Genomic DNA, 22662 nt, shown 5'->3' with positions numbered 1-22662 from the left:
TTTCATGTGTTTGTTGGCCATTCATCTACCTTGCTTCAGAAAAGGTTCTGTTCAAGTCTCTTGCCCTGTGATAGATGGGATTGTTTGTTCTGTTCTTATTGATTAGTTTGAGTTCTTTGTAGATTCTAGTTATCAGTCCTTTGTCAGATTCATAACATGCAGATATCTTCTCCCATCCTGAAGCCTGTCTGTTTGCTTTAGTCGTACCCTTAGCTGTGCAGAAGCTTTTTAGCTTGATCATGTCTCATTATTTATTTTTGGTGTTGTTGCATTTGCCAAGGGGGTCTTCTTCATAAAATCCATTCTTAGGCCAATTTTGTGAAGAGCTTTTCTCACTTTCTTTTAGAATTTTTATTGTTTTGTATCTTAAATTTAAATCTTTTATGCAGCAAGAGTCAATTTTTGTCAATGGTAAGAGGTATGGGTCCAGTTTCAGTCTTCTACATGTGGCTAACCAGTTCTCCCAGAGCTATCCCCCCTCCCCCCCCCATTGTATGCTTTGATTTGGTTTATTGAAGATAAGATGATAGTATGTGGCTTGTTTCATCTCTAGTTTCTCTATTCTATTCCATATATCTATATCTCTATTTTTGCACCAGTATCATGCCATTTTGAACACTGTAGATTGTAAAGGGTATTGTATCTTTAATTTGATCCTCAGCTTGGCTGTCATCTGTATATATTAAGGCCCCTGATTTGTGGACACTATTTTTGTATCCTGAGATTTTGTAATTCACATATAAATAAAAACAAAAACAAACACCATATGATCCTTTCAATAGATGGAGAAAAAGCATTCAACAAAATTTAGCACCCCTTTCTGAAAAGAACACTTAAGAAAATAGGCATAAATGGGACATTTCTTAAACCAATAGATGTCATCTCAAGAGACCCACAGCCAATATCATACTGAAAGGAGTAAAACTGAAAGCATTTTCCTTAGAACTGGAACAAGAAAAGGATGTCTACTATTGCCACTGCTATTCAACATAGTGCTGGAAATTCTAGACAGTGCAATCAGGCAAGAGATGGATATCAAGGGTATTCAAATGGGAAAAGAGGAGGTGAAACTCCTGCTCTTTGCTGATGATATGATTTTATACTTAGAGAACCCCAGGAACTCAACCACAAAGCTCTTGGAAGTGATCTAGTATACAAGTCTTACACAATTTGTTACTCTCTTTCATTTGGGAATTCAAAAATAATGCCAGTGACTCAGGCTCTTTATATTTTTGAGTTGCACCACTCCTTAGTATATTCTCTTTAATTCTCATAATTGTCTACTCATATTCACCACATGGTAGCCACATCACGAGCCTTCATTTTTGCTTACCTGGAAAGAATGGGATGAGGAAATGGAGATGGTCAGCCAATTATGTGTACAGCAAAATCCTTATGGAAACCCTCACAGAGTATTTCCCTTTAGCTGAATGAGGTCATATAGTCACCACAACTTGAAAGAAGGCTGGATCATTGTTATGGGGAATAAACAGAGTTCATTTAGCAGGAGAGAGTATATCGAATCCACTTAGATTCTTAGGATTACAGCCATGTACTATAATTTTCAACTATTTCCATGTGCTTAACCAATAAAGATTTTAAAGATCTATAGTAAAGTCTAATAATTCTTTTTTGAATTTATTTCATGTTGATTTTAAAATTTATTTACTTTTTTCTATTTGTATCTGAATCTGATTAGTATAAGTTTTATTAGCTTCTGAATCTGATATGTATAACTTTTCTAATTTCTAATTGCATTTACTTATTTTTCTTGATTTGATTTATCAAAATTTTGTCTCTGTCTGTATCAGTCCTCCAAGGTTGTCATAACAAATTTCCATAAATTGAGTGGCTTAAATAACAAAAAATTATGGTCTCACATTTCTAGAAGCTGAAAGACCAAGATTAAGGTGCTGGAGTGGTTGTTTCCTTTTCAGGGTTTTAGGAAAGATCTGTGCCAGGCCTCTCTCCTAGTTTCTTCTAGTTTACTGGCAATATCTTACATTTCATCTCTTCACAATTTTATGATTTATCTTTACAGTAATTAATTTGCAACTATCCTTATCTCTTTTGTCCTTGTCATCTCTTTTTAACTGGTATTTAGCAACTCCAGCAATCTTTCTCCAAGCATTCTGTAACAATGTGGTCAAACATTGTTGGAGAAAACTACACAGTGGGGTATTTTATCATGACATCACAACTGTAAATACCAAACAAGCATTCTATAATGCTCAATAGTGATTGGACATTTACCTGGTAAATGTACTTTCCACAGCCAACATCTATTTCTCATTTTTTATTATTCTTCTACACTTCTCTAAAAGCCAAATTTCCACTTGATGATCCTTTACACTTTTTTGAAAAAGCAGATAACTTCAGACCAGAGATGGTCATCTTTCCATAGCCGATTCCTTAATTCTAGCTGTATCTGCTTCATTCTTTGTTCATGCTGACAGAAGGTATGCCAATGTATATATTGTCTTCATTAATAAGAAGCCACTGGTAAATAATCTAGTGCATTTATACTTTTCTTTTTGTGCTTGTCTTAGAGTTTGATATATTTTATGCTGACATTTCCAACCATTTGGCCTACAACTCTCTGATGGCAAATACCTATGTTCGCAGGTTTTATCCCACATCCACCCTGTACTGCATAATGCTTTGTATATTACAGCCATTCAATAAACAATTTAATGAGTGTGTGGAAAAATGGAGGGAAGGATAAATGCCTAAAAATATGAATCCAGTGATATGTGAATGAACATGAAATTAAATGGCTACATAGAAATAAAAAACTCCTCCCAGGCACAGTGTGCCTGATATGAAATAAAAATGAGTGTAACCTATTTGTCACTGTTGTGATTTCTCTTAAAGTCTTGAGCTGATTCACAGGTAAAAACCATCTTCCCTCAAAAACGTTTCTATTAACAATATTGTTCTGTGTTTTTGACATTATAAATTTTGGAAAATTAAATTTTATGATGGAAAACAATTAATTGAAAGTAGAAAAAGCATTAAATCAAGACCTCAAATGTTCTGATTCAAAAATTAAAATATCAAGAAAGAACAGCATTGATTATTGGTACATTTCTATTTAAATGAAATATTTGCAGGGTTTTTTTTTTTTTTTTTGGCCTGGGCTGGGTTTGAACCCACCAGCGCTTATATGGGGCTGGTGCCCTACTCCTTTGAGCCACAGGCACCGCCCTTAAATGAAATATTTGAAGCTATATCTAAAAGTTTTTGATATTTCCATTATTGAAAAATATTCATAGAAATATTTTGATCAAATTCATTTTCCAATAGATTTGTGTACCCTGCTGTTTTCTGTTTATAAAATGTATAGGCACTTTCATAATTTTACAATTGAAATAGAAATGAAAGTTTTAGGAATTTATTGATGAAGAAAGATAATCAGTAATGGCTTTCCAGGAGTATAATTTATACAAGCAGAAATGCTTTAAACTGCTATTAAATAACCATGAAATGAATGCCCCTAGTTATGAAAAGAAGAAAAATCTATCCATTCTAATGATTTATATGTTTGTATGCAAATATGAAGGTCCATGTATTTATGTATATACATATTGCAATTATTTTTATACATTGTATTTTTTATTATTCTAATGATAAGTATCGTTTGATAAATATATACACTTGTCTTTCTTTAATGAGATTATATTAGCCAATGGACCATTACAGTTCTTAGAACATGTTTATTTACTGAATGAGTTACAGGAACATGACAAAGAAAAGTGGTATTACTTTCTTTGTCATTGATACTGTGCCAAAAATATAATTTTTATGCTAAGACTTTGGTAGATCAATTAAGTACTCACAAAATAGTCCATAACAGACAAAAACATTCTCAAGAAATATTGAAATAATTTTTTCAAGGGACTGAATCAAACCACATCATGTTTATTACCCAAATAATGTTTATGTGCTTTCTAGTAGCAAATGACTTCAATGACCATGGTTTGGCAGGGAGAGTCTGGAGAGCCAGTGCCCTGTGCTCTGGTGATTTTTAATCTCCGACTGCTTAACATGCATGTGCCCATTCATGCACGTACACCTCAGAATGGGCATGCAACCTTTAGTGTTCTGTACATTGCAAATAAAATATTCGGATTTCCTTTTCATTTTTTAAAAATGTAGAATTTTTATTTTGTTTCAAAAAATACTGATTATTTGCCTTTACATATATTAAATAAAATTATTCTGAGACTTCTAGCTTTATTTTATGCAAGTAATTTTATATTTCCATTATGCAGCCATTCATCTATGAAGATTTATGTATCTCAAGACCAAATTTGAGATATTTATTATATTCAATAATTCTCACTACCTGCTGTTAAAGTAAAAATACTACATAAAACTATTTCTTTAACATTTATATCCTTCTCATTTGTTACGTATTTTTCTTTTTTAGCTGCCAAAATGTTTCCATATATTGTAGGCAGTGAAGAAGATCTGTCACAACCCTGTGAATTGTATGTTAAACAATTTTAGGAAAGTGTGATTAGGTACCACATTTATAATTAAATAACCATGTATTTATAAAAATAAGGCCTTTCTTATATTTTCAGACTTAAGAAAAGTAAAAGCTAAAACCAAACCCATATAAAAATTTAAAACCCTGCTAAATTGCATTGATGCTTTATTAATATCATAACTTTCCCATGACTAAAGGATGCAATAGAGTATGGAGGGTAGAGAAACAAGTTCTCTTCCTCTGACACGCCCAGTCAACAGCAGAGTTGGCAGAGCACACGGGGTCTGGATATTCTGAGGATCCCCCTTTCAGCATCCTGACTGTGGTTAGGGAATAGCGAGACTGTTGCAAGGAAGGAAAAGAGCAAAGGCAGACACACACGTGAAATTAAGCAGTTGCTGCACTAATTAGTTCCTTCTACTTTCTAGTGTGTCTGTAACTATGCAGAGAATCTCTTTGACTGGATGCAGACTTGGTGTTGCTACTTTTAACAATTATCCAAGTTAAGACGTCAGAGACTGTGACACGCTGGTTAAGCGATGATTTGTCTTCAACAATCACTCTGCATAGAGGTGGCCAACACATAAATGAATATTTTGTAAAATGTTGTAACGAATGTTTTATGTATGGTGACTTTATGGGTGACTTTTGGGACACCCTGTAGAATCAGCATTGCTGTATTTTAAAGGTTTTTTTTTTTTAAGATGTTTTAAAATAATTTTAAAGAATAAAAATTAAGATACCTATGCATTCTAGTTTTCTTGTTTAATTTTATTCATAATTAAATATTTTAGACCTCTTTGAAAAATGATTCTGTCTACATAGATATTAAGGAAATTAGTTTATTTAGAATTTTTGATTAATCCAAATTCTTATAAGGAAAGTATATTTTTATAAAGAATCAGAGACTCATCCAATCAATAAGAAACTTTAGAGAGTGTGTGGCCCAACTTCAAGCCTCCTACATCAGGACTGCCAATTGGCAATTAAAATGCAGGTGCTTAGTCTAGAAATGGAGCTGCTTTCACCTTCCTGAGGTCTCCTGGTCCATTTATTCTGCAAGATGACAACCCCTGACAACTGTTTAATTAAAGCTATCAGGTCTCTTATTAGTTTTCTCAAGGCTGAACTTGAGGACTTTCCCCTGCCCCTTTATCATTCTATATGGTTTCCACATCTCCTTTCACTCCAGTTTAAAATCAAGTATTATAACACCCCAGATGGATGCCGGCACTGATTCAGTGCTGTGGGCTTATACTGATTTTGTAATCATGGAATCTGACAAGTCTTTCACATAAAAAGTGTTGATAAAATTACCCATCCATGTGTTGGAAAGAGAACATAGGAGATAAATCTATACCTGTATCATTCTCCACAATGAATTCTATATGAGCTAAAGATCAAATATTAATAAATGAAGGTAAAAAAATATAAAGCCACTAAAATAATTTAAGAAAAATGAAATGTAGCAGGATATATTCATGACCTCAGAGGAATGGAGAACTGCTTAAACCAGTTTTGTTTGTTTCTTTGTTTGTTTGTTTTAAATAGCATCATGTTGGAACAGAATGGCAAATATCTTAAAATATCCTTCATAGTTTTGATATCAAGTTTCTTGTAGTCTTATAAAAGGATTTGGGCAATATTTACTCTCTTCATAGTCTTTAGAATAAATTAGAATGTATAGGGGTTTTTTAGTTCTTAAACTTACAATAAAAATGGCCGCTGACACCATCAGTCCTTCAGTCTTGTTTCTGCCTCCCCTCTTCTTCCAGGAAGCTGGGAGGTAAGACAATTTTATGGTGTTTATATAGAACTTAGTGATGCATTCTGATTTCCATTTTTCCCTGAGCCCTTTTTGAGTCGTTTTAAATATTTCTATAACTTTTTAATGTTTGTCTGTTTTAATGTGTATGTATGTACACAATGCATTGGTATAAATTAAATTGTGATATCATTTTATGGTATTTTTGTTGTTGTTTGCTATTTTGGGTACAAATTTTATGCCTCTCTTATTCTCTTCTGGGTATTCATCATAATCTTTCATCTCTCTCTTTTTTAAAATATTAATCTTTTAAATGTTAAAAATCTTTTAAATGTTTGCCTATTTATTATTTCTAAAATAATTTTTAGCCTTGTTAATCATCTCTTTTATTTCTTTGCTTCATATAGTAACACATTTTTCTTTTATTTTCTTCTAATTTCTTTAGATTCATTTTATAAAGTTTCTTCTAATTTCTTGAGTTGAAATACTAGTAGTTTCCATCCTTTATGATTTAAAAAACTGGACTGTCATTGCTCAGTATTTTTAAATGTTTTGTTTCTATTTTGATTGGTTTATTAACCCTTCATTTCTTTGGAATGATTTTATAATATTCATTTATTCTGTACACACATTCAAATCCCCCTACTCCATTTACTCTATTATTTTGATTTTTTATGGAAGAACATAAGCTCCCCATTAAAAACAAAAATATAGAAACTACTATACCGGCTACCTACTGGATAATTAATTTAAATATATCTCATTAAAATGTAGAAGAAAGGTAGTGCCTGTGGCTCACAGGAGTAGGGCACCGGCCCCATAGGCCGGAGGTGGTGGGTTCAAACCCAGCCCCAGCAAAAAACTGCAAAAAATAATAACAATAATAAATAAATAAATAAATGAAATGTACAAGAATATGAAATCCTGAGATATTTATAACATTATTTCATTCATTGAGTAATGTAGTATTACTAGTTTTCATTATAAAATATAAACTAGTAATCATTATAAAATGATATAAAAAAGCAAACCTAGTAAGAGGTAAACACTCAGGGAGTGGTGCCTGTGGCTCAGTGAGGAGGGCGCCGGCCCCATATAACGAGGGTAGTAGGTAAACCTGGCCCCGGCCAAACTGCAACAAAAAATAGCTGGGTGTTGTGGCAGGTGCCTGTAGTTCCAGCTACTCTGGAGGCTGAGGCAAGAGAATCACCTGAGCCCAAGAGCTGGAGGTTGCTGTGAGTTGTGGCACCATGGCACTCTACTGAGAATGACAAAGTGAGACTCTGTCTCTAAAAAAAAAAAAAAAGTAAACACTCAGGCTATTTTAAAGTTATTTTGTACCTTGTAATTTGAGTCCAGAGATAACGGTTGTATGCTCTTCTGATAACTATTAAAAGTAAAGCAATTTTCCCTTACACTTGATCTAACGGAGTTATTCAGGTAACATGCTTCCTGTTTCAGAATATTTAAATTTGGTGATGTTGGTATTTATTTGAGCAAAGGCTGAATGCAAATATCTGTCTTTCAATATTTTGAAGTAGCAATCTTTTTTGATAGCAAGCATCAGTATACTTTGGAAAAAAATACTGCACATTTATGTTTCAAGAATATGAATTAATATTTTACATCTTAATTGAAACTTTAAAGACACATTTGGAATTTGTACTCGAGGTATTTGGGATATTTATTCATAATATAGTATTTTCAAAATAAAAATAGATCACAAGAAGAGTCTTCCTCCATTTTTGAATTTCACAAAATTTGGAAAAATTTTATACCTCTAATTTCAAGTCCAGATGGAAAGTTAAATGTATGCAATTCTGACTGTTGTTATAAGTATTAATAAAAATGTAGTAATTTTTAGCATAATGCTGCTACCATTAAACAATGTTTCACACTATACATTCATAGTAAATAATATTAATATTAATTTGTATCAATATTTCTAAGTATAACACTTTTTAAAATAGTGTATGGCATATTTTATATAGCTTCTATTCTACAATCCCAACTCAGAAATAAAACTTTCAAATACATCTAATTAAACAAATTTGTTGATTCTTTTTTTTTTTTTTTTTTTTTTGCAGTTTTTGGCCAGGGCTGGGTTTGAACCTGCCACGTCTGGCATATGGGGCCAGCACTCCACTCCTTGAGCCACAGATGCTGCCCCCAAATTTGTTGATTCTTACCTACAGCTTCCTTTGGGTTATGCAGTACCTTTGCATGGAGCATTTATGTCAACTGACTCCTATTTTTGAAGTTTAAAAGTAGCAGTGACCAATACAGAATATTCATTTTAAATAAAATATACTTACTACTTCTGATTTGAGTCTAAGGACTTCTTTTTTTTTATTTTTTAAGTCATTTTAAATGCAAAAGTTATATTTCTGATCATTATTTGGACTACAGTTGAGAATAATTCTTTTCCAATTTAAAAAAATGTTAAAATTATTTCACCAATGTTATGTTGTATGCTCAAGTAGTCAGGGTTGTATATGGCATGTTGAAGGAACCCAATTTTTTTTTGTTTAATTTATGAATGTATAATAACACTTTTTAGATAAATGTTACAGTGCTGAAAGAGAGAATAAAGATGCAGAACTTTTTCACAAGAATTTTTAAGTTCTGATTTACTTCTTATACTTTCTCAGAAATCAAATATGTTTTGTAAAATATTTTGGCAAGTTTAGATCTAAATGAAGACACTATAGATCTTCTGTGTTTGTGTAATAGTCACTGGGTAAACATATAACCTAATATATCATCTTCGTATCAGGTGTTAATTTTTAAGTATTAAGAAACACAGTATTTTCATAAGCATTCTTTATTTGTCACATACACATACTAACCTAAAGAAACATTCTAAGGCATCTAGAAATGTATATAGGAGCTTGTATCTCATTTTTTCTTGCTACTGAAAAATACAAAATATCTGGAACTCAGTAATTTATAATGAACAGAAATTTATTTTCTCACAGTTCTGGAGGCCGAGAAGTCCAAGATCAAGTACCCACATCTGGTGAGGATCTTCTTTCTGCATCATCCCATGGTGGAAAGTGGCAGAACAAAGGGGAAAGGGGGATGGAGGGGCCAAGGAACCATCTTATTCTCTCTCTGAAAGCAATTACATTCTCCTGAATTTTGGAGAAGATGAACATTCAAACCATATAATTCCACCCTGGCCCCCTAAACATATCTTTATTACATATAAAATACATTCATTCCATCTCAATAGCCCTTACAGTCTTATTCCAGCATCATCTCAAAAGTCCAATATCCCTCTGAGATCAGGGAGAGAGAGTCAGGCATACTTGAGCATCCTGGGAAAATTTCCCTTCAGTTGTGAGCCTATAAAATCAAACAAGTTTTCTGCTTCTAAAATACAGTGGTGACATAGGTATAGGATAGACATCCCCATTCTAAAAGGCAGAGACACAAAAGAAGAGAAGAATAACAGGTCCCCAGGAAGTCTGCCCCCAATAGGGCAAACATCACTAAATTTTACGGCTCCAGTATAACCCTCTTTGACTCCATTTTCTACCTTGTGGCACACTGGGTGGGGGCTGGGAACCCTGAACCATTGGCAGCCCTGCCCCTGTAGCTTTGCTGGGCTCAGCCTATAGGGCAGCTTTTGTAACTTGGAGTCTCATACCCTCAACTCCCCAAGGCTGGCATTGCCCACTGGTAGCTGTGTGCTTCTGGGGTCTCCATGCTCCATGAGGCCTAGTGGGGTTTCTCTGTGGTGGCTCCACTCCTGAAGCAGGTTTCTGCAGCATCCTTTGAATCTGGGTGGAAGTGGCAATGCCTCCACAGCTCTCGCACTCTGAGCACCTGCAGAGTGAGCACCACATGGACAGTGTCGACGTTCTGGCTTTTATCTTCTGGAGTGGTGGCCCAGGGTGCACCTGGGCCTTTTTGACTCACACGGGACAGTTGAGGAACATGCACTGAAATGTGGGGAGCAGAAACTTGAGGTGGCACAGGGTGGTGAATGTTGAGTTCCCATGCACACTCTGGGTTCTTTCTTGGAAAATTTTCTTACCTGAAGGTCTTAACATTCTAAGCATCTGATAGAGATAGCAACCTGAAAGATTTCTGTAAAGCCTTTGGGGGCATTGTCCCATTTTCTTGATAAATAGCACCGTCTTTCTTCTATCCATACTAATCTTTTTAACAAATAATCACTTGCCCACATCCTATGTTTGCTCCCTTAAACATACTTCCCTCTTCTTTATATGGCTAAGCTGTGAATTCTCCAAATTTTTACAATCTGCTCTTTTTTAATTATAAATTCTGTCTTTTTCCAATCTGTTCTTTTTTAATTATAAATTCTGTCTTTAAATCATTTCTCTCCTCTTGCATTTTCCATATGTAATTAAGAGAAGTCACTCAGTGCTCTGAATACTTTGCCACTTGTGTATTCCTTTCACCTAATGTAGTTCACTGCTTTTAAATTCTGTCTTCTGTGAAATCACCGAACATGGACAAAATTCAGTCAAGTTCTTTGCCACTTTGTAACAAAGATGGCCTTTTTTCCATTTCCAATACCCTGTACCTCATTTTCATTGCAGACCTTACCAAAATTGCCTTTACCATTCGCTTTTCTATCAACGTTCTAGTCACAACCATTAAGTAATCTCTGAGAAGTTTCAAACTTTCCCTACAGCTTCCGTCTTCTGGGCCCTTGCTAGAATCACCCTTAAGGCTCATCCCTGACAGTGTAGGTTTTTGTAGCCTGCTCCTCCAAATCTTGTAGGCTCTATGCATTATCCTATTGCCAAATTGCCTCCACATTTTTAGGTATTTGTTATAGCAACACCACACTCTCAGTACCAATTTTCTGTTATAATCTATTGTGTGCTCTTATAACAGAATACCTCAGACTGGGTAGTTTATAATGAAATTATAATCTCACAAATGCAGAGACTGAGAAGTCTAAGGTCAAAGCATCAGCATCTAACAAGACCTTTCTTGCTGTGGAAAGGCAAAGTGACCAAAGGGGGATGAACTCATCTTATAATGGCATAACTCTACCTGTTGGGGACCAGCCCCAAACTACAGTCTGAGTTTTTTCCCATTGACTGGCAGAGATGAGAGGATGAGGGAAAAATAAAGAGTTAAGACACAAGAAGAATGTTTGTTAAGAAGTTGGACTGGGGAATTTTATCCCTCCAAGTGTGAGGACCACCAAAAGCCCCTACTACTGGGCTAGCTCTATTTTTATAAAACATATCACTGTTTGAATCGTCAATCTAATGGGCAGAGGTTAGACCCCTATGTCATGGTTCTTTCTGGGCTTGCATTTTCTAACCCAAATATTTCTTTAACTACCTTAATTAGACTGATTTACCTCTTACTTTTATTACTCTAAGTTATTGATGATCTTAACACAAACAGAGCATGGGACAGGGAACACATTCCAGGAGCAGGATATCAAAGCAAACCCCTATCAGAGCACGCACACAAATCTCAGGAGTGGTGAGTAAGCCTCCAGGAAGCCTTGTGGGCAGATGTGCTGGGGCTACTGCCAATAAATACCAAGAGAACAGAAGAAAGCAGGTATTTTCCTCCTAAGAGACCTTTCTCTCTTAATGAGGTTTAAGTGCCCACCCTTTAAGCAAGTTCAGCACCCCGTCACTAATTTCCTAACTCCCCAAGTACACTCTCCTTGGAAAGCAGCAAGGCTAGTCTCAGAGTGCTCAGAGACCTCTGAGCCAAGTCATCCTGGGGGAGGGGTGAAGCTACAGTCAGACAGTTTCTCTGTTTGAAATCACCAGGCTCCAGGCTGTGGCTTTGCAACAGATTTTGGGTTTCTTATTATTGTTTCTGTAGTCTGAATGTGCACACACTTTTCTCTGATCCACTTCTCTCCTGGCTCTTACCCTTTTGCCCATCATCCCCAATCATTTTCTTAATTCGATTCCTAGCCTATTCATAATAAACAATTGAAAATTGGTTTGAAGCTCATTAAATCATTATTTCTAGCAATGTAAGCACATTAAGATATGACTCTTCCCTTAAGTACCCACATGTCCAATAACACCCGCCCATGAGGACAGCACCCCCATGGCCTAATTTCACTTGTCAAAGGTCCCACTGCTTTATACCGTTACAATTGCAATCAAATCTAAACATGAATTTTGGAGGGGAGAAACATTTAAACCACAATGGTCTAATGGTCTATAGGGTCCTCCATGGTACAAGAGGTCTTTAGTTTAGACATAAATTTTGAAGTTGATTTCATTTTACATTTTTTCTGAAAGCATGAAACATCTTGGACACGAATGTTTGTAAAAATTCTGCTTTGTAATAAATTTCATCATATTATATTTAATTTCTACCTTTCTATTTAATAAGAAAATACATGAGTGCTAACAGTCACATATACATCTGCTTTTGGCATTTATAAAGTTCATCAGAAGCTGGGAGCACACCGCATTGTCCCTAATTTACAAGGATCATTCATCAAAGATAACACCTGCTGCAATAAAAATGTCACATGATACCACTTTTTAAAAATATCTCTGCTGCTAACTGATTTGCTTTCTACAAATTTTCTCACTAGTATTTTTATTCCTCTAAACCATATTGCTGACCCAGCTGTGTATAAGTCCACATCTTCATCATGCTTAAAAGGCCACATACATTTTCTCAAGTTTTTCTAACTTTGCCTTTATATACCTAATAGGTCAATCCAGAGATTCTACAGATTTTATAGTGTGAAACTTTTGAATGCTGGTTCTGGGTGGGAGATTGGCTAGCATCAACCATTCTGCAGGTTACGTTATCATGAATTTTTACTGAATCCTATTATATGGGTGGCGGTACACTGAGTTTTTCTGTAGTAGGATTTTGCACTCATGTATCAACTTTGCATAAAATGCTAAAATTTTACTTCAAAGAGATAATACTGTTTGTGTTTAAAGTCATTTAAGTGCAAATGCTAAATGACTTAATAAATCGAACAATTAATTTACTTGATTAGCAATGCCAGCGTGTAGCTCAGAGACTCATTATTACCAGATGGGAAGCTGTATTCTGGAGAAGTAGCTACCCTTATAATACGTCCCTCTACAAGATTTCCTGTCCCTAAATTGGGGTGTACTTGTCAGTAACAGTGTAAGTTCTGAGATTTTACCCTACTTGCAAACCAAAAAGTGTTATTATTATCATTTCATGGATGGTGGTAGGAGACATGAGACTCTGAATCAGAAGAAAAGGAATTTGTTATTCACAGCATGGCAGGAAAAATAAGTTTCATTTTCATGTTGGTTCTCCTTATCTGTCAAATCCCCAGACTGATGTGTAGTGGCCCAGATGGATGCTGCACTTGCAGTAGGAACCCTAGACTTAACTCAATTATTTTATAATGTCAATAAACCTGCCTGAACATGACCCCAGTGGGAGACACATATTCTCATGGACAACAAACAGATCTGCCCTGTGTCCTGGAGAGAGACATTGTATTTATCTTCCAAAGCTCTTTGTTATACAAATATCAGTGATAACATAGTCAGAGTCTCCGTTTGCAAAATGAGTATGAATGGAAGAGACTCAATGAGAGTTATTTCTCAATACTGGCTTCTTAAAGAGTGTATTTCATGACACTTGTTCTTGTTGATAAGTAATTTTCAGGCCATTACCAGGAAATAGTTTTATTCTGTAAAAAGGATGCTGAGTATCCTTTAAAAGTTGTAAAAGTTATCTTCTCAGGATTTACAAAGGATCTCTTTATTAAAGGAATATGACTAATATTTATTGCATACGAAATTGAGTATTAATTTCAAATGATTGTTGTAAATTCTTATTTGTTCTTTTGGTGAATTACTTATTCACATATTTTTGCAATACATCTTGAAAATATTCTGTCCCAATGAATAGTGATGCTTTTCACATCTTTTAATGTGTTTTTTTTTTTTTATTTTAGAGACAGTCTCACTTTGTCACCCTCGGTAGAGTGCTGTGGCATCACAGCTCACAGCAACCTCCAGCTCTTGGGCTTAGGCAATTCTCTTGCCTCAGCCTCCCGAGTAGCTGGGACTACAGGTGTTTGCCACAGAGCCCGGCTATTTTTTTGTTGCAGTTTGGCTGAGGCTGGGATTAAACCTGCCACCCTCGGTATATGGGGCTGGTGCCCTACTCAAAACTTAAAATGCTTATATAGTTAAATTCATTAGTGTTTTCATTTATAAATAATTTACAACTATCTGATTTAGCAAAAATCTTCCCTACCTCAAATTGCAAGAATATTTGCTCATATTTTCTAGCTATAAAACATGTTTATAAATGTAAATTTTATCAATATTAAACTAGTTTTTAAGAATTATTTTAAAATTAAAATATCTGGAATGGAGATTTTGTAATGGCCATTGATGATGGAATTAATTTTTCTCCAAATAGATCATCAATTATTTAAACAATATTGATTTAATGATATGTTTATCAATATATATGTATATATATTGTTTGAGACATATATATTATATGTTACACATTGATTTTCCACATGAACTTTAGAATAAACAACTTGAGATATATATATATCAATATATATGTCTCAAATATACAATATATGTGTATATATAATATATTATATATTATGTTGCAAATATATAACATGTATATATATATGGAGAGAGAGAGAGTCTCACCCAATTTCCTATTTCTTAGCCTATGGTGCCATGGTGTGAGTCTAGCTCATGGCATCCTCCAACTCCTGGGTTTAAGCCATCTTTCTGCCTCAGACTCTCTAGTAGCTGGAACTACAGGCGCCTGCCACAACGTCTGGCTAACTTTTCTATTTTTAGTAGAGATGGGGTTTAGTTCTGGCTCAGGCTGGCCTGGAACTCTTGAGTTCAAGGGATCCTCCCACTTTGGCTTCCCAGAGTGCTAGGATTACAGTCATGAACCCCCATGCCTGGCCAAACAATATTTTTTTGTCACCATATGTTCTGAATATATATATATGTGTGTGTGTGTGTGTGTGTGCAAGTACATACTCACTCTGCTTTGCTGATCTTTGTTTATTATCACAAATTTCACATTAATTATATAATTTAATATTTTATTATTTTTCTGGAATATAACTGGCTATTCTTACAAATTGATTTTCCACATGAACTTTAGAACAAATGACCTGAGATGTATTTTTAAATTTATACATACATGCACACACAAATATATGGAATTACATGGGTTCTATAGTTTAACACACGGACCATTAACTTTTTTGAAAAAATATTGTGTCTTTTCATTTAAGAACAGGATCTTTATCTTTAGCTATTCCTTTTGACCTTCAATAATGTATTTAAAGTCTCTTGCTATAATGTCAGTATTTTGTAGTTTTTGCTATTATCATTAGGATTGTTTTCAGTGCATTTCTACTTGATTTGTATTGATATCAATAAAAAGACACTAATTTTTATATATTATTTTGCTGTTTTCCTTATTATTAGATTCTTAAAGTAGTATAATAATACCTCTTTTATTTCAAAATATTTTATAAAAATACTATCATCTTTTTTTCAGTTTGACAGTTTTATTCCATCTTCTCCTTAATTTTTTAAATATACTAGTGCTATTTATACATTATCTTGGAATTCAGAACTAGGCTGGCTATAAAAAGTGAGAGTCTGGGGGGGATAACAAATTTGTGTCTTTCAGATGTAGTATTGTCGAACCATTTACATGTATTGGTTTAGTGAATGAGCTAGATTCACCTGAGTGCAAGTCAGAAAGTAAGTTCCTACTTTTCCAATTTATTTTTGGAATCGAAATCTTAGCCATAGTTTCTTTGTTTCTGTTTTTATTTTTGGTTCCTGTTTTATTAATATTGAACATTAATATTCAAAATATCAAGCCAACTATTATTTGCAGTACCTATTTTCATAGTGCAAATATCTACCTAATGCTGTTATTCCAGAACGACTCTCCACTCTACCCATAATTTGAGAAAGTTGACAAGATTGCTTTACAGCCACAGATAAAACTAACAACTATTACATATAAATCATATATATATATTAATTATTATTTTTCCCTGGGGCTGGGTTTGAACACGTCACCTCCGGGATATGGGACTGGTGCCCTACCCTTTTGAACCACAGGCGCCACCCCAATATACATCATATTTTTATAAGAGTGAAGCCCAGTTGATCAACATTGATTTTATCCTAAATTAAGGGAGGACTAAAAATCAAATGAGGAAAGGAATCATAAAAATTCCAAAGAACAAGGACATATTTGCTTAGCTATATTATCTTCTACTGTTAGCAAGTGCTCTAAAAGCAATTTTAATAGAACCACAGATTTGTTTTCTGTTCTGATCTCTTAGAGAATGGATCAATAGAGCATGTTGTAATGAATTATATGTCACTATAATTGTTTTACCGTTCAGATAAATGACTGTTTCAACTATTATAATTTTGATATATCTTACTCTATATTTTTATAAAACAAGACAAGAAAGACTTCTTGTAATAATGTGTAAGAAACTTATCTAACTTTCCATAATAATTTTACTAAGAAGCATTGTTATTGCTAAGCCTAACTTTTAAATATTTTTATACATTTTATTATTTTTATTGCATTATTTCTTTTATAATTTCTGAACATGGGAAAGGAGAATGATTGTTCTTAGCTGTGTTTGTCCAACATGATAGACACTATCTATCATGTGGCTATTGAATTTAAATTGAAATTAAATGAAATTTAAAAGCTCAGATCTTTAGGCTCATTAACTATATTTCAAGAGCAAATAGCCACAGGTGTCTAGTATCTGCTATGTGGAACATTATACTAAGATTATACAGATTGCAGAATGCCTCATTGGACAGGGATGGTGTAGAGTATACAAGATATGTTTAATTGTCATTTGGACAATATTCTTAATTTTTTAAATAGTTCATAATAATTTTTATATAAATTAAATCAAGTTGTTTTATCTTATTATGAAGATAATAACTATCCTTCAATATTATCCCTTTACAATTTGCATGAGGACATTGAGTAGGAGTTGTAAGGAACAACAAAATTAGGAAAACATCAGATCTGGAGGGCAGTGGAGAGATGGAATGGAAGAGAATATCAAAAATCTAAGAATAGAAAGCTACATGAATTCATGAAAATCCCTCCTGCTTCCTCATTTCTTGATTCACTCCTTCACTAATTCCCAACTATTTGTTAAGATTCAATTAAGATATTGTTCTAAATGCTGAGGAAACTAGATATGCATTAAATGGTCTAAATGATTGTATTTCTCAAAATTCATTTGTTGAAATTCTAATTCCAAAGGTGATGGGACAGGTGTTAGGAAGTGGGGCCTTGGGAGGTGATTAGGTCATGAAGGGCAATCACTCATTAATGGGATTATTGCCCTTATAAAAGAGACGCCAAAGGGCTTCTTTGCCCCTTTCACCATGTGAGGACACAGTGAGAAGGTGACTGTGTGTGAACTAGGTAGTGAGCCCTCACAGCACTGGGTCTGTTCACATCTCGATCTTGCACTTCCTAGACTTTAGAATTTTGAAAAATAAATTTCTATTGTTTATAGGCTACCAAGTTTATGGTATTTTTTATAGCAGCCTGAATAATAAACAATGAAAAACAATATGTATAGTATGTTAGATGGTGTTAAGTGCCAAAGCACACTAACCCCAAACACAAAACAAAACAACAAAAAACAGAAAAAATACCAAGAAAGGATTCTGCATATTTAGAATGGGGAGGGATTCTTATGTTGAATGAAATGATGGACCGTGTATTCCCATAAGGTGATGTTTAAACAAGAACATGAAGAAGAACTTACTATATTCCAGATTAATTTTATTTTAGGCATGATACCAGAATTTGGGGCCAGAGGAAGGAAAAAGTTTATGTCCCTTTGATACCAGTGTTTCAGGGTTTTGATCTTGGCAATTGGAAGAATGAATCCACAGACAGATCAGAGTTAAGATGGGATTTACTCACAAAGACTACAAACACTACAAAAACCAAAGCTCCTGGCAGAAAGAATCCAGGAGGGGAACAAACTCTCCTTCTCCCTCTCTGAAGTCTGTCTCTGGGCTCTCTGCTCAGGGATATATAGTCACAGGGGGGTTGTTTTGCCAGAACTCAATGTTTACTTATAGGGCAGAGGTCTTCTAAAGTTACATCCAGCTGTCCATTTAGCAGGGAGGGCAACTCTCAGGATTTGGAAACTCAGGTGAAATTGATGGGGCCATGAAATTAACCAGCCCCAGAAAAGGTGGGTTTTCCCTGTCAGCCAGAAGGGCAGGGAGGAGACACCAAAGCCACAGTGTCTCCCTGCAGGGGTCTGGCCCCTCCAGCCTACCTTTTCCCAGTATCAACACCCCCGGGCTAAGGCGGCAGGTCTTGATGCCACTTGTCCTGTATCACCTTCCTTAGCAAGGTGGAGAGAAGATAATAAGGGGAATGACCCATTGTATCCGATCTTCTTAGTGTTGGATTAGAAATCTATGCAGATGATAATGTCTCCTTACCCATCAGCTAATGCTTTTCCCTCAAATGGACTAATCAGCCTCATGAACAGTATTGAGAATAATAGTCCATTTCTTTCTTCAACATTCATTTTTAAAAGAAAATACTAATATTTGTGTATTAAACAACAAAAAATAAAAAAAGCTATTTGCCAAAACTGGTCTCATTCTAGACAATTTAAAAACTTTTAGCCATTTTTCAATTTTTAAAGTTAAACTGTCTTCCCTTTCAGAGAGATGAGGTAACCATTGATAAAGCTAATGAACGTCCAATCTAAAACGTAAAATGAATGAATAAATAAAATGTGTATGTCATAATTTTTTCTAAAGTACATTCTAATAAATAAAATATGAAAACATTCATATTTTATCCTATGGATAGGATTCATTACTTTTATACTTGTTTTAGAAAAAACTTAAATCAATTACAATTTCCCTCTCATTTTGATCATTTTTGTTTAGCCCCCAAAATAAGGTATAATATTAGAAAATTAATTTTTGACTTCTAGTTTTCTAAACTGAAAATTAACAATCTTGAAATTAATACAGATGCAATTTTTCATGTACTTCATGATGTATGCCTTAGAAAGATTTACATGGAGAAAATGAACATATCTATTAGTTATCTCCAATTACCCATGAAACAAATAAAAGGCAGATAAGTGATTGATTACAAAGAAGCTGCAAGTAATTGAGTAATAAGGCAAAAGTAATGTTACATGTTCACACAATGTAATCTAAGAACATGATTTTGTTTGCATAAATTGATTAAAAGCAATTGAAATTAATAAGACTTTTAGGTAAGGGCAGAAATGTAAGGAGTTTTGAAGATCGCAACCATTTGAAAATAAAACCATTCCAATCATGTTTTAAGACATAAAGGAATGTCTGACTCTCTACAATATGTAGAGACCAGTCCCTGTTCTGGATGAGGCTTATAACAAAATACGATATTTATTTAAAGATTGTGTTTTAATTAAGCAAACTTTCAGAGTAAATTAATTCAGCCAAGATTTCAGTCATCTGTAACATCATACAATTCTACAGTTATTTCTATAATCCATTAGTTTAAAATTGATTCAATTTATGCTACAGTTGAGTGATTAAGTAATTTCCAAGGAAATTTTAATTATCACAATGACTGATTTCTAGATAGAAATAAAAAGTAAAAGCTTCTGCACAGCAAAGGAAACAATCAACAGAGTGAACAGAAAACCTACAGAATGGGAGGAAGTATTCACAAACTGCATATCAAATAAGGGGCTAACCTCCAGAATCTACAAACAAGCAAGTCAGCCAGAAAAAAAGAGCCCCATTAAAAAGTGGGAAAAAGACGTGGACAGAAGAAGATAGACAAATAGCCAACAACCACATGAAGAAATGTTCAACATCGCTAACCCTCAGTGAAAGGCAAATTAAAACCACAGTGAGTTTTCACCTTATCCCTATCACAATGGCCATTATTAAGAAGTCAAAAACAATAGATGCTGGCATGGATGAACAGAGAAAAAGATATCTATACACTGTTGGTGGGATGGGAAATTACGATAACCTCTAGGAAAGCAGCATGGAGATCCTTCAAAGAAAAAATGTAGACTTACCATTTGATTCAGGAATCCCACTATGGGTATTTATCTAAAGGAAATAAAATCATTTTATCAAAAAGACACTTGCTCTTGAATGTTTATTGCAACACAATTTATTGTCTCAAATATGTGGAATCAACCTAAGTGCCCATCAATTCATGAGTGGATTACAAAAATGTGGTGTATATATACCATGGAGTACAGCTCAACCACATAAAGGAATGATGTAATGTCTTTTGCAGTAACTTGGATGGAACTGGAGACCATTATCCTAAGTGAAGTACTGCATGTCTCAGGAATGGATAAACATACACCACGTGTACTCTTTAACAACTAGGAGCTAATCTAAGGGCACAGGGAACAAAGAGAAGTAAGGTCATTGGAAATCAAGAAGGAGGAAGGGCATAAAAATCCTTTTTATTGAGTAAAATTAACATATTAGGGTCATGGGCATATAAAAAGCTCCAACCTAAGCATTATAAAAGGTATCCACGTAACAAAATGCAGCCCTGTAATATTTTGAAATTTAAAAACAAAAAAACACTCAACGTTTTAGAAAAGGTAGAATCCATAGTGGAAAAAAAATATTTCCATTCTACTTAACATTTTTACCTTTAGTTTTCCTGATTCCTGGGTTGTGTATCAGTGCTGGAAAAAGAGTAAGGACTTGATGTATCCTATATTTTACACCTATCTTTTTCGGCCTTGCTTTCCCCAGGGCATTTGTTTCAGCATTCCTTCGGCCTCTTGCTCTCTTCCCCAGAATATTCGTGTGTTTCACCTTCTTACTTGACTCAAGTCTCTGCAGAACCACTACTTACCTGTGAAAAAAGGACTTTCCTGACCCCTTTTATTAAGAAGAAAATATTCTGTTTTCCTGTAACTTTGCCACTACTAGCACACCGTATCTGTGTGACTAGAGTGTTTACTTTGTTTAAAGTATATGTGCTATAACCTGGCTGGGTGTGGTGGTTTATACGTGTAATTCTAGTACTCTGGAAGGCCAAGGCAGGGGCAGGGGTAGAGGCAGGAGGATTGCCTGAGCTTAGGAGTTCGAAAACAGCCTGAGCAAGGCAGTGCCCATGTCCCAAGGAGTGGGGCATGGCCCCGTATACCGGAGGTGGCAGGTTCAAGCCTGGCCGCAGCCAAAACAGAAAAAAAAAAAAAAGAAAGAAAAGAAAGCAGCCTGAGCAAAGTGAGACCCCTATCTCTATAAAACATAGAAGAATTAGCTGGGTGTTAGTTATGGCAGCTGCCTGTAGTCTCAGCTACTTGACTGAGACAAAAGAATCCCTTGAGCCCTGGAGTTTGAGGTGGCTGTGAGCTACTGAAACCAGAATTTCTTCTTCAGTAGGTCATTGGTCTTGGGGATTGGAAGAATGACCATAGAAGAATCCATAGACCACAGATTAACATCTACTTTACAGAAAAGAATACAGAAAAAGCACCAGAGCTCCTGGCAGAGGCAAAGCCTTAAGTCAGAAAATCTCTCTACCTCAGTAAGTCCTTGGTCTTGGGAATTGGAAGAATGACCATTGGAAGAATCCATAGACCACGGATTAATATTTATTTTACAGAAAAATCACCAGAGCTCCTGGCAGAGGCAAAGCCTTAAGTCAGAAAATCTCTCTGCCTGGGTTCTTTGCCTAGGGGTCTATATAGTTGCCTGGGTTCTCTGTTGTTACCCTTGGCCAGCACTTGGTAACAAATGAATGGACTATAGTCCATTGGGGTAAGATGAAGGTGTGCATTAATGAATGGAGACAGTTCCTTCCCAGGGGCAAGGTGAATGAACACATTAATGAATGAATACAGTCCATTCATGAAATTAGCCAGGCCTAGGAAATGTACATGAAATTGACCAGGCCAAGGAAATGGGGGGGGGCTGTATTCAGAGGGACCCCTGTAATATCTCTGGGACTGTGAAATGCTGACAAGGGAGTTCTGCAGCCAGAGGAGGGCTATCTAGGTCCAAGGGTGGCTCTGGAGTTGGCACTGGCAGCAGCACCAGCTGTGCTGTGATCTCCCCTCCCTCAACTAACCAGGAACCTGCTGGCTTCCACCACCTTTGACTCTCTGCTACACTTGGTTCTCCAGCTCTACCTCCCATTGTCTACCACACCACCACCACCAGGGCAGAGATCAGAGATGCAGAAGGCAGGGCAGGTCCTCCCAGGGGCTGGTGCTGACCAAGCCAGGGTGCACCAGCCCTGTATCACTTTGATTCCAGAGCCCTCTACACAGGGTAACTGAGTGAAACGCTTTCAAAAAAAAAAAAAAATATATATATATATATATATACACACACACATATATATT

Source organism: Otolemur garnettii, unplaced genomic scaffold, assembly GCF_000181295.1.
Source record: "Otolemur garnettii isolate 467f Iridium unplaced genomic scaffold, OtoGar3 scaffold00005, whole genome shotgun sequence".
Lineage (NCBI taxonomy): Eukaryota > Metazoa > Chordata > Mammalia > Primates > Galagidae > Otolemur > Otolemur garnettii.
This window is presented reverse-complemented; position numbering follows the sequence as displayed.